The 13164-nt window shown below is 32.6% G+C and overlaps 1 protein-coding gene across 1 annotated transcript in view; it reads right to left on the bottom strand.

Annotated features, from left to right (window-relative positions):
* Window positions 1-566, bottom strand: part of LOC113807136 (alpha-1A adrenergic receptor) — a 16492-nt gene extending 15926 nt beyond the window's left edge. The window contains exon 1 of the mRNA XM_070124994.1: window positions 1-566. This exon is cut by the window's left edge and continues 1852 nt beyond it. The gene's annotated coding sequence lies outside the window, so the exon portion shown is untranslated.
* Between the last annotated feature and the right edge of the window lie 12598 nt (window positions 567-13164).

Genomic DNA, 13164 nt, shown 5'->3' with positions numbered 1-13164 from the left:
CAATGAAGGAGGAGGAACCAGATCTCCTCTCAGCGATCATTTGTGACGTCATGGTGGTCGGAACTCGTGGTGTGGAGGGAGAGTTCGAACCACTTCGAAACGGGCGTCGTCGCTGTCATAATCCTTAGATCTACCTTCATTAACTGTTTCATTTCGAATTCTATGTATCCTTTCTAATTATGAATAATAGTTTTCTTTTTCTTTCGTTTTCTTTTTTTCAGGGATAGAGTATCATCGGAGATTTATCAACTTTTTTCAGAGTAATTCTGGAATGGCCTGTTCAACCACTGGAGGTCACCGCAAGTTGATTATTGAGTGTTTACTCGTGGCGAAGGGTCAGCTTACATCACACATTTTGTTAACAATGAATTCTTTGAACATTCTTATATGTATCCAGTAAATCAACTGTTAGTATATGCTTTTTCACGTAATATAGACGCACCGCTTGCACATCACCGCAGCTTATCTTCATATATTCTCAGTTTTGAGATTTAGTACAGACGTCGAGAGATAAAGGGTTAGCAACAAAAATATCCTCATCGCACAGGACACTACTCAACCAAATGTTTTCCGAAAAGGCAACCAAGGTACACCCCCAGCCGAAATAAAAACAAAAAAACAAATGACAGTCAAATGCCGCTAGTCGTCTGAACCGGCGTCCTCGACCGAGCACGACCTGCAAGTGCTACGTGTCGTGCGGTGACCCAGACTGACCTGCCAGGCCGCCCCCATACTCCACTGGGGCCGCGGTCCACGCAGCCTTGCCGTGGTGGCCTGGGGATCAGCTGTGCCAACGCCAGGTGCGCCTTCACTCGCCGCCTTACCTCATGAATGATCTAGTTTTCATTGGGGGAATAAACTTCCGTTTTTCTCCCTTCAGTTGGAATCCTCTTTTAAAAAAATAAAATTCCAGATAGCCATAAAAGAAAATATACAAGGACATTCGTTTCCGTCAAAAATAAAACAGAAATAAGCGTATGCGGACGAGTTACCTGAGCGCCGAAACGGGCGGTGACAACGCTGATTGGAAACCGTCGTCGCGCGCGCAAGCCGATTCGCGTCCAATCACCAATTGTCAGCGGGAGCGAATCCATCAATGAACGGCTCGTGTCTCCAGAAGTGACCGTATTTATAGCCTCGCGATTCATGCACAAAAGAGCGTGTGGTTCACCTTTAGAAAAAAAATAAGAAAGGTGATCAGATGTGTTGATACGTATTTTTTTTTTTTACTTTTTCTTTGGCCAATTAAATTAAGGCGATGTATTACATATCACTTGGATCATTTGACTAACTGCGCGAGCTAACTTCCTGGAATTTTGCATAATCTTATTTGAATTTATGCTCTTTTTTGAGATACCATATCATTAGGTAATTAATATCTAAGAACAATATTCCGAGCAGGAAAACTGTACAATAAAAGGAGTAAAATATCCAAGTATACATTACTCTTGAATAAAGTGCAAAGTGATATTGTAATGAGCGTAATGCAGGTATAATCACATTTGTCGCAGCGGTGTCGAATATTAATCCTTACAATTATTTTATTTTTAACGATTCTCAGAAAATGTTATTAAAAAGTTAGGGGTCTTATAAAAGTTACGAAATTAGGCTCTCCCTCCATTCCTCCCTCTTTTTTTTTTTCTCTCTCTCTGTATCTATTTATCTATCTCTCCAGTTCTCTTCCTCTTTCTATCTCTCCCATTCTCTCTCTCTCTCTCTCTCTCTCTCTCTCTCTCTCTCTCTCTCTCTCTCTCTCTCTCTCTCTCTCTCTCTCTCTCTCTCTCTCTCTCTCTTTCTTTCGCTCTCGCCCTCTTTCTCTTCCTCTTTGTCTCTCTCTCTCTCTCTCCTCTTTCCCCTTCCTTCTGTGTGTGTGTGTGATAACAATCGATCTATCTCCCTTTCTTATAAACTTCATCAGTATATTTTCCTATTCATATTCTTTGCCGAGTTGATTACAAAGAAAATATATTTCTTCATTCCTGAATCCCAGGAAATTGATGATTATGATGGTGGTGATAATGTCATTGTTATTATTACCATCATTATTATAAATTATTATCATTAGTATGAATATTATTATTAGTATTATCATTATTATCATGACCATTAGTATTGTCATTATTATTACTATTTTTTTATTATTACTATCATGATTATCATTATTATTATTATCGGTGCTATTATCATTTTTATGTTGGTTATCATCATATTATAGTTATCATCATCACAATCATTATCATTACTATCATTACAAATATCATTTTTATTATCAGTATTGCTATTATCATTACTATTATCATTATTACATTTATTATTATTATCATTATCATTGTTACTATCGTTATTATTATTATTATTATAATTATCATTACTATCATCATCCTCATTACCATTATCATCATTATTATCATCTTGTTTTAGTTTTAATGGTTGTTGTTAATGGTGTTTTTTTGTTATTTTTATAATCATTATCATTATCATTATGACAGTTATTGCTGTTGTTGTTGTTATCTATTATAATTATTATTATTTTTACTTTTATTATTGTTACTGCTATTGTTGTTTTTATCTTTACTATTATTGTTATTTTCATCAGCACTGTTGTTATTATTGTTATTACTTTTATTGCTATTACTATTATCATCATTTTCATTCTTATTGTTATTATCTTTATCATTAGTTATTATCCTTATTATTTCAATTATTGTTACTATCATTATCATTACTATTATTATTGTCATTATTATAATTTTATTATTGTTATTATTATCATTGTCATTATCATTATTATTATTATTATTATCATTATTAACATCACCATCAACATCATTATTATTATAATTTTTATTATCATTATCATCATTGTTATTATTATCATTAATGTTATTACTGTTAATATCATTATTATTATCATATTCGTTCTTTGCCGCGTTGGTTAACAGGATAACTCGAAAAAATATGATAATTTTACCAAAAGGTGTGCCTTAGACAACCTTAGATTCCGTTGAATTTTGGTGGCGATTCCGACCTTGATCCGGATCCAGGAATATTTTGAAAGATTGGATCCTCACCCTTATTGATTTGCTTCCACCGAGGAGGTTTTGTTTGCTTGAGAAAAGGGATTTTAATGTGATTCTTTAAGTGTGAATACTCTTATTGCATCTGTGATCTTATTGCCTTGGCGGAGGTATGCGCTCTCTGAATGCTTTTAGTTGTTATCAGTGTTATGATTCGTATTATTGTTATTATCTTTATCATTATTGTTATCATCCTTGTTATTTCAATCATTGTCACTATTATTATCATTAATATTATTATTGCCATTATCATTATTATTATTGTAATTATTATTATCATTATCATTATCATTATTGTAGTGCACGGCTGCACACTCGCCGAATTTAAGGTCTATTTCATCTTCATGAGCCTCGTCCAGCACCACACGAGACGCAAGAGCCCCCGCCATTCGCCAAGTGTGGCTAGGTCCCGCAGTCATGTATATATATATATATATATATATATATATATATATATATATATATATATATATATATATATATATATATATATATATATATTCTTTTTTTCTGTTCTTTTTTTCATTTTTTTTTCTTTGTCAGCGGCTAAGTCCAACTAAGATCTTGGAACGACAACCACGAACAGCATTTTTAACCGTCTCCCTACTTGATGGGCATTGAAGTCGCCAAGCAAAAAAGAAATATATGTATTTTTTTTTTTTTTTTGGGGGGAGGGGGGATTTCAAAAGTAGAAACTGTAAATATATCATGTCCAAAATACAGTTTCCTCAAAAACTGTATATTATCGGACTTTCTCCGCATTCTCTCCCATATTTTTTATTTTCTATTATTCCCCCTCTTTGGCGACGTCCCCGAGGTGTCATGGCAACCATGGAAGGGGGTGATGATAGTCGTTGCATAGTTTGTTTTTATTTTTCCTTCCCCTCTTTCTTTCTTAGTGGTTTTGATTGTCGAAGTGTCGGCTTGGTTTTCGGGTACTTCATTTGCATATTTTCTTCTCTCAGCGACATATCTGGGACATGGCCTGGAGGTCTCTTTGGGAGGTTAAGTACCCGTGATTGAGGGAAGGAAATTCACTTGGATCCTGACGTGGATCGTGACGGTCCCTGACTTCGATTCTGGTCGGTCCTTCTCAGTGATTTTTTTTTTATTTGTGCTCTATCATGGATTTAGTTGTATTTTATATTTAAATATATATTTTTTCATTTACTTGTTTATTTCTTTATTTTTTTAGCTTTAGTTATTAATTTAATTTATTATTCTTTTTTTTTTTTGGGGGGGGGTTGTTTGGTTGTGTGTACAAGACCACTGGTTTCTTCTGGACTTAGGCGAGTAACATGCTGCGTTACCATCTGCAGGGTGCACTCTGCTTGGTAAAGACCCAAAGCAATACTCAGCAATTCTTTCAAAGAGCTAGAGAGCTCGAAGGCCCAACGCCCATAGGAGAAACACTGCTGGAGGATCCGTGCCTGCAGTGTTGACATACATTTTCACAGAACCATGTTACTTAAGGGAGCACTGCTGGAGGATCCGTACCTCTGGTAATACTATTATTTTATTCAATTTATATTTTTTATTTATTTATGTATTCTTTATTCATTATTATGATTTTTTGTGAGGACTGTCACGTACTACACTGTTTGAGGATCCGTATCTCCTGTGGTGTCAATATTTTTTATCAGAACTGTCATCCTTGAGAAACACTGCTTGAGGATGCGTACCTCCAGTGTTACTATCATTTTATTTAATTGTTTATTTTGCATCTATTTATTCATTTATTCTTTATTTATCATTATCATTTTTGTGAGGATCAAGTCACGCAAAACACTGCTTGAGGATGAGTACCTCCAGTGTTACTATTAATTTTATAAATAAATTAGTACTTAGTTTACTTTTCTCACAGCTTAAGGATCCGTGCCTCCTGAGAGAGAGATTTTTAGTCTTTCCATAAATACTTTTTTTGGGGGTACTTTTTAGTCATAGTCTATTCCTGCCTTCGTGATCTGTCATTTTCTTGACTTAATTTTTACGCCAACTTGGTCTCCGACCTTTAAACCATTTCTTAAACTTCACTTACGAGTTTGTCAGCACTATCTAATTTAATTCATTTGTTTTTATTTGTTTATGTTTCTTTTTGGAGAAAGTTAATGTCCATTTGGGTTGGAGATTATTTTCCTAAACTTCGGAATTCCTTTGTTTTCGTGCTGACACCTTCATGAAAACACTTATGGAGTTGGGACGCCAATTTAGGACAACCTCAATGTTTTGTGTTGTTGAACGTTTATCTGGTGTTTGTTTTCTATGCGGACCTTTCAGCTCCTTTCCATGACTGAAAACACTTGTAGAAATTCCTTGTGAGTGCTTGACCCACAATAAACCTCTTACCATATTTGGACTTTTACTCATTCCCAGCCAGAACATACTTCTCTCAGACTCGGGTCTCCTGTAAGGCTGTGGAAAGGCATGTGATGAATCAGAATGTATTCAAGCTGATATCTTACCGTCTATGGTAAAAAGAATATACTAAAAATGCTATTACTATTCCTACACCTGGGTTCCCGCATCCAGCAGGCGCAAGCCCGAAGGAAAGAAGGGAATTCTATGATCTTGCATTTTTCTTCCAAACACGTCCACGCAGACGCTCAGCCTACGCTATCTCTCTTTTCACCTCTACACACACACACACACATCCAACATTCAGCATACACACTCTGTATTTCCTTCCACCCTCCTCCTATAGAATATTCACACCCACATACACAGCACACACGGTTCCTGTGTGTGCTGGCAGCGCAGCGTGCCGTGGGCCGGGAACCTTACGCCTGTTCACTGCAGACGAATCCTTTCCTGAAAAATAAATCCATATTCTCAATTGAGTCCGAACTCAATCAGACACATTAAGTCGACTGGGTCTACGCCCCTCTACAATAATAATTATTATTATCATTATTATTATTATTACCCTAACAACTAATAGCACTCCAAGAGCGTATACCTCCGCCAAGGCAATAAAGTCAGTGTTGCAATAAAAATATTCACCCAAAAATTTACACTAAAATGAAGTTTCAAGTACACAGGTGACGTAAACATAACATCCTTGGCGGAGGCAAGGTAATTCATAACTTTTTGAAGTATCCTGCTAACCGACGAACAAACAATCTAACCAACACGACCAAAAACATAACCTCCTTTGGCGGAGGTAATAATAATAATAATAATAATAATGATAATGATAATAATAGTAATAATAATAATGATAATAATAATAATAATAATAATAATGATAATAATAATGATAATAACAATAGCAATAATAGTAGTAATAATGATAATGGTAATGATGATAATGATATTGATAAGGATGAAAATAATATTGATAATGATAATAATTATAATGAATAATAATGATAATAATTATAATGAATAATAATGAAAATAGTAATAACCATAATAGAAATATAAATATTAATGATATACTACTACTACTACTGACAATAATAATAGTGAAAATGGTAAAACTTATATCAATGGTAATAATGAAGCAAATATAAATAAAGAAAAAAATATATTAATGATAATGGTGATACTGACAGTGACACAAACGATAATAGTAATGAGAATAATGACAGCGAAAACAATGATATTTATAATGATAACTATAACGACGATAGTAATGATGATGAAAATGATAATAGTAATTATGATGATAATGGTAATGATAAGTCATTATTTTTTAGTAGTATAATCATTATGATAACAATACCAGCAATAATAATGTTAATAATATACATATATGAACTATCATATCCGTCGCCATTTTTGCAGATCTAACTTCAGGTCAACTGGATTTAGATTTCTTTTTTATATCAAAATAATCTTTTGATAGCATTTATTTTTGATACTTTTGATAGCATTTATTTTGATAGCATTTACACTTTATTTATACTTACTTTATTTTGATAGCATTTACACTTTATTTATACTTACTTTATTTTGATAGCATTTACACTTTATTTATACTTACTTTATTTTGATAGCATTTACACTTTATTTATACTTACTTTATTTTGATAGCATTTACACTTTATTTATACTTACTTTATTTTGATAGCATTTACACTTTATTTATACTTACTTTATTTTGATAGCATTTACACTTTATTTATACTTACTTTATTTTGATAGCATTTACACTTTATTTATACTTACTTTATTTTGATAGCATTTACACTTTATTTATACTTACTTTATTTTGATAGCATTTACACTTTATTTATACTTACTTTATTTTGATAGCATTTACACTTTATTTATACTTACTTTATTTTGATAGCATTTACACTTTATTTATACTTACTTTATTTTGATAGCATTTACACTTTATTTATACTTACTTTATTTTGATAGCATTTACACTTTATTTATACTTACTTTATTTTGATAGCATTTACACTTTATTTATACTTACTTTATTTTGATAGCATTTACACTTTATTTATACTTACTTTATTTTGATAGCATTTACACTTTATTTATACTTACTTTATTTTGATAGCATTTACACTTTATTTATACTTACTTTATTTAGATAGCATTTACACTTTATTTATACTTACTTTATTTTGATAGCATCTATACTTTATGTATACTTACTTTATTTTGATAGCATTTACACTTTATTTATACCTACTTTATTTTGATAGCATTTACACTTTATTTATACTTACTTTATTTTGATAGCATCTATACTTTATTTATACTTACTTTATTTTGATAGCATTTACACTTTATTTATACTTACTTTATTTTGATAGCATCTATACTTTATTTATACTTACTTTATTTTGATAGCATTTACACTTTATTTATACTTACTTTATTTTGATAGCATTTACACTTTATTTATACTTACTTTATTTTGATAGCATTTACACTTTATTTATACTTACTTTATTTTGATAGCATTTACACTTTATTTATACTTACTTTATTTTGATAGCATCTATACTTTATTTATACTTACTTTATTTTGATAGCATTTACACTTTATTTATACTTACTTTATTTTGATAGCATTTACACTTTATTTATACTTACTTTATTTTGATAGCATCTATACTTTATTTATACTTACTTTATTTTGATAGCATTTACACTTTATTTATACTTACTTTATTTTGATAGCATCTATACTTTATTTATACTTACTTTATTTTGATAGCATTTACACTTTATTTATACTTACTTTATTTTGATAGCATTTACACTTTATTTATACTTACTTTATTTTGATAGCATTTACACTTTATTTATACTTACTTTATTTTGATAGCATTTACACTTTATTTATACTTACTTTATTTTGATAGCATTTACACTTTATTTATACTTACTTTATTTTGATAGCATCTATACTTTATTTATACTTACTTTATTTTGATAGCATTTACACTTTATTTATACTTACTTTATTTTGATAGCATTTACACTTTATTTATACTTACTTTATTTTGATAGCATCTATACTTTATTTATACTTACTTTATTTTGATAGCATTTACACTTTATTTATACTTACTTTATTTTGATAGCATTTACACTTTATTTATACTTACTTTATTTTGATAGCATCTATACTTTATTTATACTTACTTTATTTTGATAGCATTTACACTTTATTTATACTTACTTTGTTTTGATAGCATTTACACTTTATTTATACTTACTTTATTTTGATAGCATTTACACTTTATTTATACTTACTTTATTTTGATAGCATCTATACTTTATTTATACTTACTTTATTTTGATAGCATTTACACTTTATTTATACTTACTTTATTTTGATAGCATTTATACTTTATTTATACTTACTTTATTTTGATAGCATTTACACTTTATTTATACTTACTTTATTTTGATAGCATTTATACTTTATTTATACTTACTTTATTTTGATAGCATTTACACTTTATTTATACTTACTTTATTTTGATAGCATCTATACTTTATTTATACTTACTTTATTTTGATAGCATTTATACCTTATTTATACTTACTGTATTTTGATAGCATTTATACTTTATTTATACTTACTTTATTTTGATAGCATTTACACTTTATTTATACTTACTTTATTTTGATAGCATTTATACTTTATTTATACTTACTTTATTTTGATAGCATCTATACTTTATTTATACTTACTTTATTTTGATAGCATTTACACTTTATTTATACTTACTTTATTTTGATAGCATTTACACTTTATTTATACTTACTTTATTTTGATAGCATTTACACTTTATTTATACTTACTTTATTTTGATAGCATTTACACTTTATTTATACCTACTTTATTTTGATAGCATTTACACTTTATTTATACTTACTTTATTTTGATAGCATTTACACTTTATTTATACTTACTTTATTTTGATAGCATTTATACTTTATTTATACTTACTTTATTTTGATAGCATTTACACTTTATTTATACTTACTTTATTTTGATAGCATTTATACTTTACTTATACTTACTTTATTTTGATAGCATTTATACTTTATTTATACTTACTTTATTTTGATAGCATTTATACTTTACTTATACTTACTTTATTTTGATAGCATTTACACTTTATTTATACTTACTTTATTTTGATAGCATTTATACCTTATTTATACTTACTTTATTTTGATAGCATCTATACTTTATTTATACTTACTTTATTTTGATAGCATCTATACTTTATTTATACTTACTTTATTTTGATAGCATTTACACTTTATTTATACTTACTTTATTTTGATAGCATTTACACTTTATTTATACTTACTTTATTTTGATAGCATCTATATTTATACTTACTTTATTTTGATAGCATCTATACTTTATTTATACTTACTTTATTTGGATAGCATTTACACTTTATTTATACTTACTTTATTTTGATAGCATTTATACTTTACTTTTGATATACATTTATACTTTTGATAGCATTTACACTTTATTTATACTTACTTTATTTTGATAGCATCTATACTTTATTTATACTTACTTTATTTTGATAGCATCTATACTTTATTTATACTTACTTTATTTTGATAGCATTTATACTTTATTTATACTTACTTTATTTTGATAGCATTTACACTTTATTTATACTTACTTTATTTTGATAGCATCTATACTTTATTTATACTTACTTTATTTTGATAGCATTTATACTTTACTTATACTTACTTTATTTTGATAGCATCTATACTTTATTTATACTTACTTTATTTTGATAGCATTTATACTTTACTTATACTTACTTTATTTTGATAGCATCTATACTTTATTTATACTTACTTTATTTTGATAGCATCTATACTTTATTTATACTTACTTTATTTTGATAGCATTTATACTTTACTTATACTTACTTTATTTTGATAGCATCTATACTTTATTTATACTTACTTTATTTTGATAGCATTTATACTTTTGATAGCATTTATACTTATTTATACATTTATACATTTATACGACTTTATATTTATATTTATATTTAATACTTAGCATTTCGTATTTCTGTTGTATTTGATATTCATTCTGTAGCCTCCCTCCCCGTGCCTGGAGGGAAGAAATTCTTGTTGCGAAATATGCGTGTCTGTGTGCGTGTGTGTGTGTGTGTGTGTGTGTGTGTGTGTGTGTGTGTGTGTGTGTGTGTGTGTGTGTGTGTGTGTGTGTGTGTGTGTGTGTGTGTGTGTGTGTGTGTGTGTGTGTGTGTGTGTGTGTGTGTGTGTGTGTGTGTGTGTGTGTGTGTGTGTGTGTGTTTGAGTGTGTGTACGTGTTTGTGCTTGTGCTTGAGTATGTGTATGTGTGTGTGTGTGAGCTTGAGTATGTGTGTGTGTGTGTTTGTGTATGTTTGTGCTTGTGCTTGAGTATGTGTGTGTTTTTGATTGTATGTGTGTTTGTTCTGTTTGTATATGTGTATTTGAGTTTGTGTTTGAGTGAGTGCATGTTTGTGTGCTTGAGTATGTGCGCGTGTATGCGTGTGTTTGCATATCTATACACGCGTTTAAGTCTACGTACATGTATGTGTGTAAACGGGATCAGACATTTCTCTGGAAAATAACAATGCAAGCGAGATCTGCGAACCTACCCCCTCCCCCCCACCCACCCCCACTCACCCAACCCCACTTTCCAAGATTACATATTTTTTCCTCTTCATTCAGCCTTTCGACATATCGCTCTAAGCTCTAACAATAATGATAATGATAATAATAAAGATAATAATAATAATAACAATAATGATAATGATAATGATAATGATAATGATGATGATAATGATAATGATAATGATAATGATAATGATAATGATAATGATAATGATAATGATAATGATAATGATAATGATAATGATAATGATAATAATAATTATTATAAAAAGGATGATTGTGATATTAACATTAATAATAACAATGTTAATGATAAAGATGATAAATGATAATGCTAACAACAACAGTAAAGATATGAATAACATTAGAAGTAATAATGATAATGATTATATATATAATAATAGGCACACTCGCCTCACCAAGCTCAGTGAACTTTCCGGAGCTCACCAAGGTTCACGTAGAGTCAGGCACGACTCCTCCCCCTCCCCTCCCCCCCCTCCCCCCACCCTCGACCCTTAAATAATGACCCGACTTCCCCCTTCTCCCCCCTCCCCCCCACCCCCATCTCCCCTCTCACTCCCAGACTTTTGCCATGATCGCGATTTCTCTTCCCTTCTTCCTTGTCTACTCCATTTATCAACCCTCCGCCCCCTAAAAATATGATAATGATAATGATAGTAATAATAAGAATGATAATGATAACCGTAAGCGGATAGAATATCAATATTCTCTCCTCTCTTCCTATCACTTATCATCGTCTCTATCACCACAATCATCTTTGTTTCCTTTACCCTCTTTCTCTGTCAATTGCGATTGCCATACTGTCACCACGAGACCCAGCCTCCCCTCCCCACCACCACCCCTATTACCCCCCGCCCTCCCCCCACCCACCCACGTCATCACCACCATCCCCTTCCCCCTTCATCACCCACATCATAAGCCCTCCCCCCAACAACACAAGCTTCACCATCCCTCACTATCATCACCCACCTCCCCCCACCAATCTCCCCCCCTACCCCCTACCATTACCCCCTTACCATCTACCCTACCCCCGGTCACCACTTACCACCTCCTCCTCCTCCCCTCTTCCCTTCTCCCTCCTCCTCGTCCTCTCTCCCCTCTCCCCTTCCACCTCCTCCTCACCTCTCTCCTTCCCCCTCCTCCTCCTCCTCCCCTCTCCCCTTCCCCCTCCTCCTCCTCCTCCCCTCTCCCCTTCCCACTCCTCCTCCTCCTCCTCCTTTTCCTCCTCCTCCTCCCCTCTCCCCTTCCCCCTCCTCCTCCTCCCCTCTCCCCTTCCCACTCCTCCTCCTCCCCTATCCCCTTCCTCCTCCTCCTCCTCTTCCTCCTCCTCTTCCCCTCTCCCCTCTCCCCTCCTCCTCCTCCTCCCCTCTCCCCTTCCCACTCCTCCTCCTCCTCCTCCTTTTCCTCCTCCTCCTCCCCTCTTCCCTTCCCCCTCCTCCTCCTCCCCTCTCCCCTTCCCACTCCTCCTCCTCCCCTCTCCCCTTCCTCCTCCTCCTCCTCCTCCTCTTCCCCTCTCCCATTCCCCCTCCTCCTCCTCCTCCCCTCTCCCCTTCCCACTCCTCCTCCTACCCTCTCCCCTTCCACCTCCTCCTCCTACCCTCTCCCCTTCCACCTCCTCCTCCTCCTCCTCCCCTCTCCCCTTCCCCCTCCTCCTCCTCCTCCTCCCCTCACCCTCAACACCACCCGAGGCTGTCCTTGAGTCAAATCAAAAAGTTTGAGGAGGAGGACATGAAAACACCGTTTGAGGATGACACTTTCGCCGAGACTTTATGCATGGTTATGTAGATTCTTGCAAAGTTGTTGACGCTTGATCTACTCGCAGTGATATGTCTCCTAGGAGCGAGTGAGGGTGTGTGTGTCCCTTTTTTTTTTTTTTTTTTTTTTTTAATCATTACTCTTTTATTTTGATTATCTCTCTCTCTCTCTCTCTTTTTCCTTG

Source organism: Penaeus vannamei, chromosome 9 (genome assembly GCF_042767895.1).
Source record: "Penaeus vannamei isolate JL-2024 chromosome 9, ASM4276789v1, whole genome shotgun sequence".
In the NCBI taxonomy this organism is placed as follows: Eukaryota; Metazoa; Arthropoda; class Malacostraca; order Decapoda; family Penaeidae; genus Penaeus; species Penaeus vannamei.
This window is presented reverse-complemented; position numbering and strand designations above follow the sequence as displayed.